Source organism: Delphinapterus leucas, unplaced genomic scaffold, assembly GCF_059928025.1.
Source record: "Delphinapterus leucas isolate spDelLeu-1000000601 "Yukka" unplaced genomic scaffold, BTC_Dleu_Yukka2 spDelLeu_asBTCV2_sq67, whole genome shotgun sequence".
Classification (NCBI taxonomy): Eukaryota; Metazoa; Chordata; class Mammalia; order Artiodactyla; family Monodontidae; genus Delphinapterus; species Delphinapterus leucas.
The window spans coordinates 1253753-1259752 of NW_028322276.1; the positions used below are offsets into that span (position 1 = coordinate 1253753).

Here is a 6000-nt window from a genome sequence, read left to right on the forward strand (position 1 = left end):
CCATTTATAAAATAAAAATAAAATAACTAATAATTCATTGTGACTGGTTCATTTATTCCAAGAATGCTTTTTAAAATTTTGTTTCCATGCTTACATTTCATACTAATGGAACAAAGTCAAATTATGTGCCAACTCAAATATTACATTAGAATAATGAGAACAGAGTTCTGACCACAAAAATTCAATGTTTCATCCTGATATTTTCTAATCAGAAGTGTTTTTTAAAATATTCAGGGCTTCCCTTGTCCCGCAGTGGTTGGGAGTCTGCCTGCCGATGCAGGGACACGGGTTCGTGCCCCGGTCCGGGAGGATCCCACATGCCACAGAGCGGCTGGACCCGTGAGTCATGGCCGCTGAGCATGCGCGTCCGGGGCCTGTGCTCCGCAATGGGAGAGGCCACAGCAGTGAGAGGCCCGCGTACCGCAAAAAGAAAAAAAAAAAATTCAAACTCAGTTCCTAGGGGATAGCTGAAAGTGACAATATCAGAAAGCCCAAATGGCACACAAACTTGCAAGTGATTGTAGATGTTGTCATATAATAACCCAGAAATAAATTACCTCTTAGAAGATTACATAAAATTACTTGAAGCTCAAACCCTGGAATGCTTCCCAATTTTGTCAACCTTACATGTTATTATAATGTCTATATCCATTTAGCTCATGAGGTAGGTAAAGATAAAAAGTGATCTGTTCTTATGTGTTTAATACAGTTTAAAAAAGTATATAATGCTCCTAAGAAATCAGGTTAGATCTGGAATACAGATGAAAATATGAAATGAAAGTACTTTTGCTTTGTACAAGAGCAGTAGCCCATCATGTACAAATATGTCAGATGACAAGGTACCTTCATGTTAAAAAAGAAAAAAATGCCATCACTGCAAAAGAAAGCTTTATTGATTGTACTGAAGTAAAAGGAAAAACTAGATATGATATACCTCAGGTAATTACGAGTATATTGGGAAAAGATAATGTTGACATAAAAATGCTCATGCTCACAGATATCATACAGGTGTAACTGTGGCATATGTACGAAGACGTAGAAGCCACTTTCCTCCACTGAGCATGACGATGCCAAAATTGTGACCTGATCATTTCTTAACCTTAATGGACAAAATTTCTGCTCCCACAATTTAAAATATGACCTTTAAAATACTGTATAATGAGACGATGTGATATTTTAATGTCTGTTCTAAGTAGTACTTTAAACACACATAAATCTATCTAATTGTCAGTCAGAAAGATCAGATACAATCAACTATCATTCTATGCAAATGAATGGCATGTAACAAATATTCATATATGTGTGCGCCTATATAAAACATGTTAGCATATATGAATAAAATCAACTATGTTATATTAATATTTAATGTAAAATCATATTAACAAATACACTGTGGTGAAATAAGAAGCATATAGGTATAAATAGATTACAAATTTTTATGCAGTTGTCACAATGGGATAATATTGTGACCAAAGTGGAAATTGTAAAGAAAGTCATCCAAGAAAAACATCTTGACTATAGGAAAAATCGCATGCTTATTATAAGGCCTCTCCCCTTGTTTACAACCAATGTCAGAAAGTAACCTTGAACTAGGTTAGGAGAATAAAAACTTTAACACAACATAGGAATACTCTTTCTGTTGTAGAAAATAAACCAAAATAAAAAGTAAATGAATAAGCTACGAAGATTCTACAGATAGAAATATCAATTCTTATGGGAAAGAGGCTTAAAATACATAATAAGGAGATTATCGATATCCTAATTTCATCTTTGAATGGCACTATACAACATTAAGCTAAAAACTTTCATATTCTCTATTAGCAGAAAATTTATTTGCTATGAATGTATTTAATTTACAAAAAGCAGCCCCGTCTTACCTTTTAAGTATTCTGTTGAAGTTTTAAGTTTTAATATATTTCATCTTAAATGGTCTTATGAAGTATGCAATGGTTGGTATTTTAAAAATCGTCACTGTGCCTGGAACTTCTAAAAGTGATTCACGATTTTTTAAATTACATTCTTATAAAAATTTGGTATTGACATGAATATTATGATTTTTAATAATACTAGTCACATTGGAATATTGCAGAAAAATTTTCAATCAGCTTATGTGTATAAATATTTAAGACTGTCACTGTATTATGAGAAAATTTCAAACACAGCAATATTTTGACTTGAAAATGAGAAAAAAGCTAAGAACTACATCTTAAATATTGCTCATTGTGGGGCTTCCCTGGTGGTGCAGTGGTTAAGAACCCACCCCCCAATGCAGAGGACACGGGTTTGAGCCCGGGTTCGGGTAGATCCCACATACAGCGGAACAACTATGCCCGTGATCCACAACTACTGAGCCTGCGCCCTAGAGCCTGCGAGCCACAACTACTGAAGCCCACACACCTAGAGTCCGTGCTCTGCAACAAGACAAGCCACCGCAATGAGAAGCCGCACGCCGCGACAAAGAGTAGCCCCCGCTCGCCACTAGAGAAAGCCCATGCAACAACGAAGACCCAATGCAGTCAAAAGTAAAATAAATTAAATAAATTTTAAAAAGAATGATTTGTAAAAAAATAATAATAATAAATATTGGTGACGTAAAGAAAATAGCACAACATGAAAGTTGTGAGTTAAGTTTTATTGGGGGAAAAATAAAGACTATATCCAGGGAGACAGAATCTCAGATAGCTCCAAGAAACTGTTCCAAAGAGGCAGGGGGAAGGTCAGTGTATATGTAATTTTGGTGAAGGGGGAGTACACGCAATCGAGCACATCTAATTTTTGCAGAAGGTTTCTGCTCGGCTCATGCAGGCTCCGGCTAGTGACGTCACCATAAAGGATTTCAGTGCTTCTCTAGACACGAGGAGATACAAGAACTGGGCTCATAAAAGCTCTTCCTGAAAGTATCTAACTCTCTGAAGAGCTGTCCTGCCAGCTTCCCCCAAGCACAGAGCGGGTCATTTCCGCTCTCCACCCTGAACTCCTTTCAGGGGGTGTTGAAGGTCAGCGGCTGCAGCAGCTGCACCAGCACCTGATTTAATCCTTGTCGAGGTAGATGGCAAGTGCCGATCCATAGCTGACAATACGCTCCAAATAATTTTATTCCTTTAAGACGGAAAAGTAAAGTACAATAAATTCTGATTCTGACATGTTTAAACTATAAAACTTCACATAGTGTGTTTTACTACACTGTTTTTTTTACTCTTTGGGGCACGACCCCGTGTCCCCTGCATCGGCAGGCGGACTCTCAACCACTGCGCCACCAGGGAAGCCCTGTTTTTTTACTCTTTCAATACGTTTTCAACTAGATCCACGTTACCTGCACATCATCCGTGTATAGTCTGTTAGTTAAGGTCTTTGAACAAAGGAATAAGTGGATAATTCCGTGCTGTTGAGGACAAGGGGCGGAAACATTTCTCTTGGCCACTAAAAAAAAGAGACATTTTTACAACCTTCCGGGGGCGTCTGAGGAAACGCAGCAGAGTCTGTCCGCGACGGTGAACTCTCCCGGTCGCCCGCGCCCCAGCTCCTTCCCCGCGGCCCGAGGGTCCGGGGCCCAGCCGCGCCGCCCACGAGGACACGCGCTCCCCGCGCTCCGCCTCGGGCGGAGCTCCTCCCGCCAACCGCCCCGCGTCCGGAACAGACGCCCCGCCGGGAACAGCCTCCACGCCGCCGGCCCCTCGTAGACCGGATCCGAGGGACAACAAGCGACATCGAACGTTACCTGAGAAGGTGGGGATACACCGCGCGGGGTGGCCGGAAAGGAAGACGCGGAGCCTCGAGGAGCGGGCACAGCCCCTTTGCACCGGCCGGGGCGCGGGCGGGGAACGTCTTCCTCCCGCAGACCAGCCAGCCCCACACGCGGGCCCGCAACCGCCATGGCGCCTCCACTCCGTCCTCAGGGAAGACCGCCCATCAAGTCCGGGTGCAGTTGCGCATGCGCCCCATCGCCTGTGACATAGTGGCTTCGTGCCCCCCCTGCAGGCCCTTGGGGGAAGTGTAGGATGCTCGAACTCACTGGAGAACATGTGGCCCCTCCCAGCCAGGATGCTAAGTTACTCAAAATCTCAGTGCCCCAGCCTCTCTGCTGATGGCACTGGTGATGCTCTGATCCAGCCATGCCCGCTCTCTTGCCTGAGATGTGCCCCACTCTTTGGAGCCATGTCATCTGGTTTTTAGGTCATTCCCCCCAAAATGATAATAACCTCTATTCTATGCCACAATGACAGTATCCATTTCAGGTCCCTAAAAAAAGAGCCACCAATTTCCACCATCAGATTCTCCACTGGATCTTCAACCTGTTAGACACAGAGGACAGCTGCTCTGCTTCGAATAAAATTCTCTATAGTAATATACAGAGTTGATCACAATCACAAATAACTGAAACAGAAGATGAGAGTAGAAAATCTATGGACTTTTCCTCATTTGAGAATAGGAGTCCACAGTTAATTCCAAGAAATCGTTAGCTATCTGAAGCAGTGGAATACAGCTGACATACCTTGGAGCTTGTCAGGGAGGGAATCAAACTGTGTTTTCCCTCATTTAGCAAATCCTCTCAAAAAATAAGGAAACAAGAAAAAACGTTCTGCTTATGACCACCTTTATTCAATTATATTTTTATGCACAAGAAAGTAATGTAAAATACGTTAAATATAAAATATCAGAAAACAAAATGATAATGTATTTAAGATACACATTTCTAATATCCAAAATTATTTACAAAATTCATAATCAGTTCCTTAAATAAACAAACTCATGAATTACATTTTAAAACTTATCCTTTCAGAACTTCACGTGGGATTTTCTGTTTTCAGACTTTGGAAAGTAATTTTTCTTGAAAAAATTTCTTCAGAACATACTTTTGTTACAGACTTTAAAATTAGCTGCTTAACAGATATACATGAAAATATCAGTTGTTTGAACCTTTCATAAACTTACACTCACATCATATAACAGCTCAACAAAGGCTTCGAAATAGCAAATGATTCTGCTTGTTGATTTTCTTCCAATAAGAGATTCAGGGACCCAGCAACGTTCAATTTGTGGATTGTCCAACAACAACATGTGCTTTCAACTACGGGTATGTTCCTTGGGTTTATTCCACTCAATTGTAAAGGGAAAATGTATGGCAAATCAGGGAGCATGTTTCCAGGGCCTGAGCCTCTACAAAGAAAATATCACTTCCATCCCCAATTTACTTGCTGGGAACCACTTCACTGTGAATGATCTTCGTCCTTAGGGCTCCAGAGAATGTGGACCTTTTAGACACAGCAGGTGGGGGCATCAGACAGAGCTCACCTTTGAGGAGAGCCCTTCTTGCAGTGTTCATGCTGGTGCAGGAAGGTGGGGTACAGGTGCCCTGTCTCTTGCTTGTGCTAGGACATAGGTATCCTGGTCACTCCTGCTACATGTCCGCCTGCATCTGCCCATGTTAGGAGGCCTGTGTACCTGTGCCTGCCTGAGCTCACTCACGCCAACAACCCATCTACTCTTGCTGGAGCCTGAGGACCTGTCTGGCTGTGCACGTGCCTATGCATCTCTGCATCGAAGCCCTCTTTATATAATTTGAAAACTGAAGCCCAGAAAGAGGCAGGGACTTGTCTAGGACATCATATGTGACCAGAGGCCAGAATAAGAGTGAGGAATCCAGCTCCCTAAGCCAGTACTCAGTCCCTCCCATCACGTTTAGTTTTGAAATAAGAGCCCTTAAGATCCTGGTGAGCCCCTGCCAAGCCGGCGCAAGTTGGGCCATTACTCTCTCCGCATCTCCATGCAGACGCATGTATGTACAAATAGAAATCGGGTTCACAGCTGGGGGTGATGCGAGGGTGGTTAAGGAAGAGAAAACAATATGTAAGTGCCGAGGAGAGCAGGAAAATGTTGGAGACAGCTCTGCCATGGAGCAGGGGCGTCCACCCCTCTGGCAGTGTGTCCAGAGGTCGAAAGAATGAGGGGGATTCTCCAGGTTCCCACAGACCTGCCTGGGCGTGGGCCATCTCACTAGTG

At 42.6% G+C, this 6000-nt stretch overlaps 1 protein-coding gene across 9 annotated transcripts in view; it reads right to left on the bottom strand.

Annotated features, from left to right (window-relative positions):
- Positions 1-4314, bottom strand: part of LOC111171160 (uncharacterized) — a 41252-nt gene extending 36938 nt beyond the window's left edge. For 6 of the 9 annotated variants that reach the window (XR_016391716.1, XR_016391714.1, XR_016391715.1 and 3 more), the window contains exons 1-2: positions 3719-4314; positions 3314-3420 (exon numbers count right to left, since the gene is read on the bottom strand). The gene's annotated coding sequence lies outside the window, so the exon portion shown is untranslated. Of the gene's footprint in view, positions 1-33; positions 3100-3313; positions 3421-3718 lie in introns of those variants that run through there. The other 3 variants (XR_002643555.3, XR_016391717.1, XM_089906111.1) reach the window with 3 other exon arrangements.
- Positions 4315-6000: the final 1686 nt, after the last annotated feature.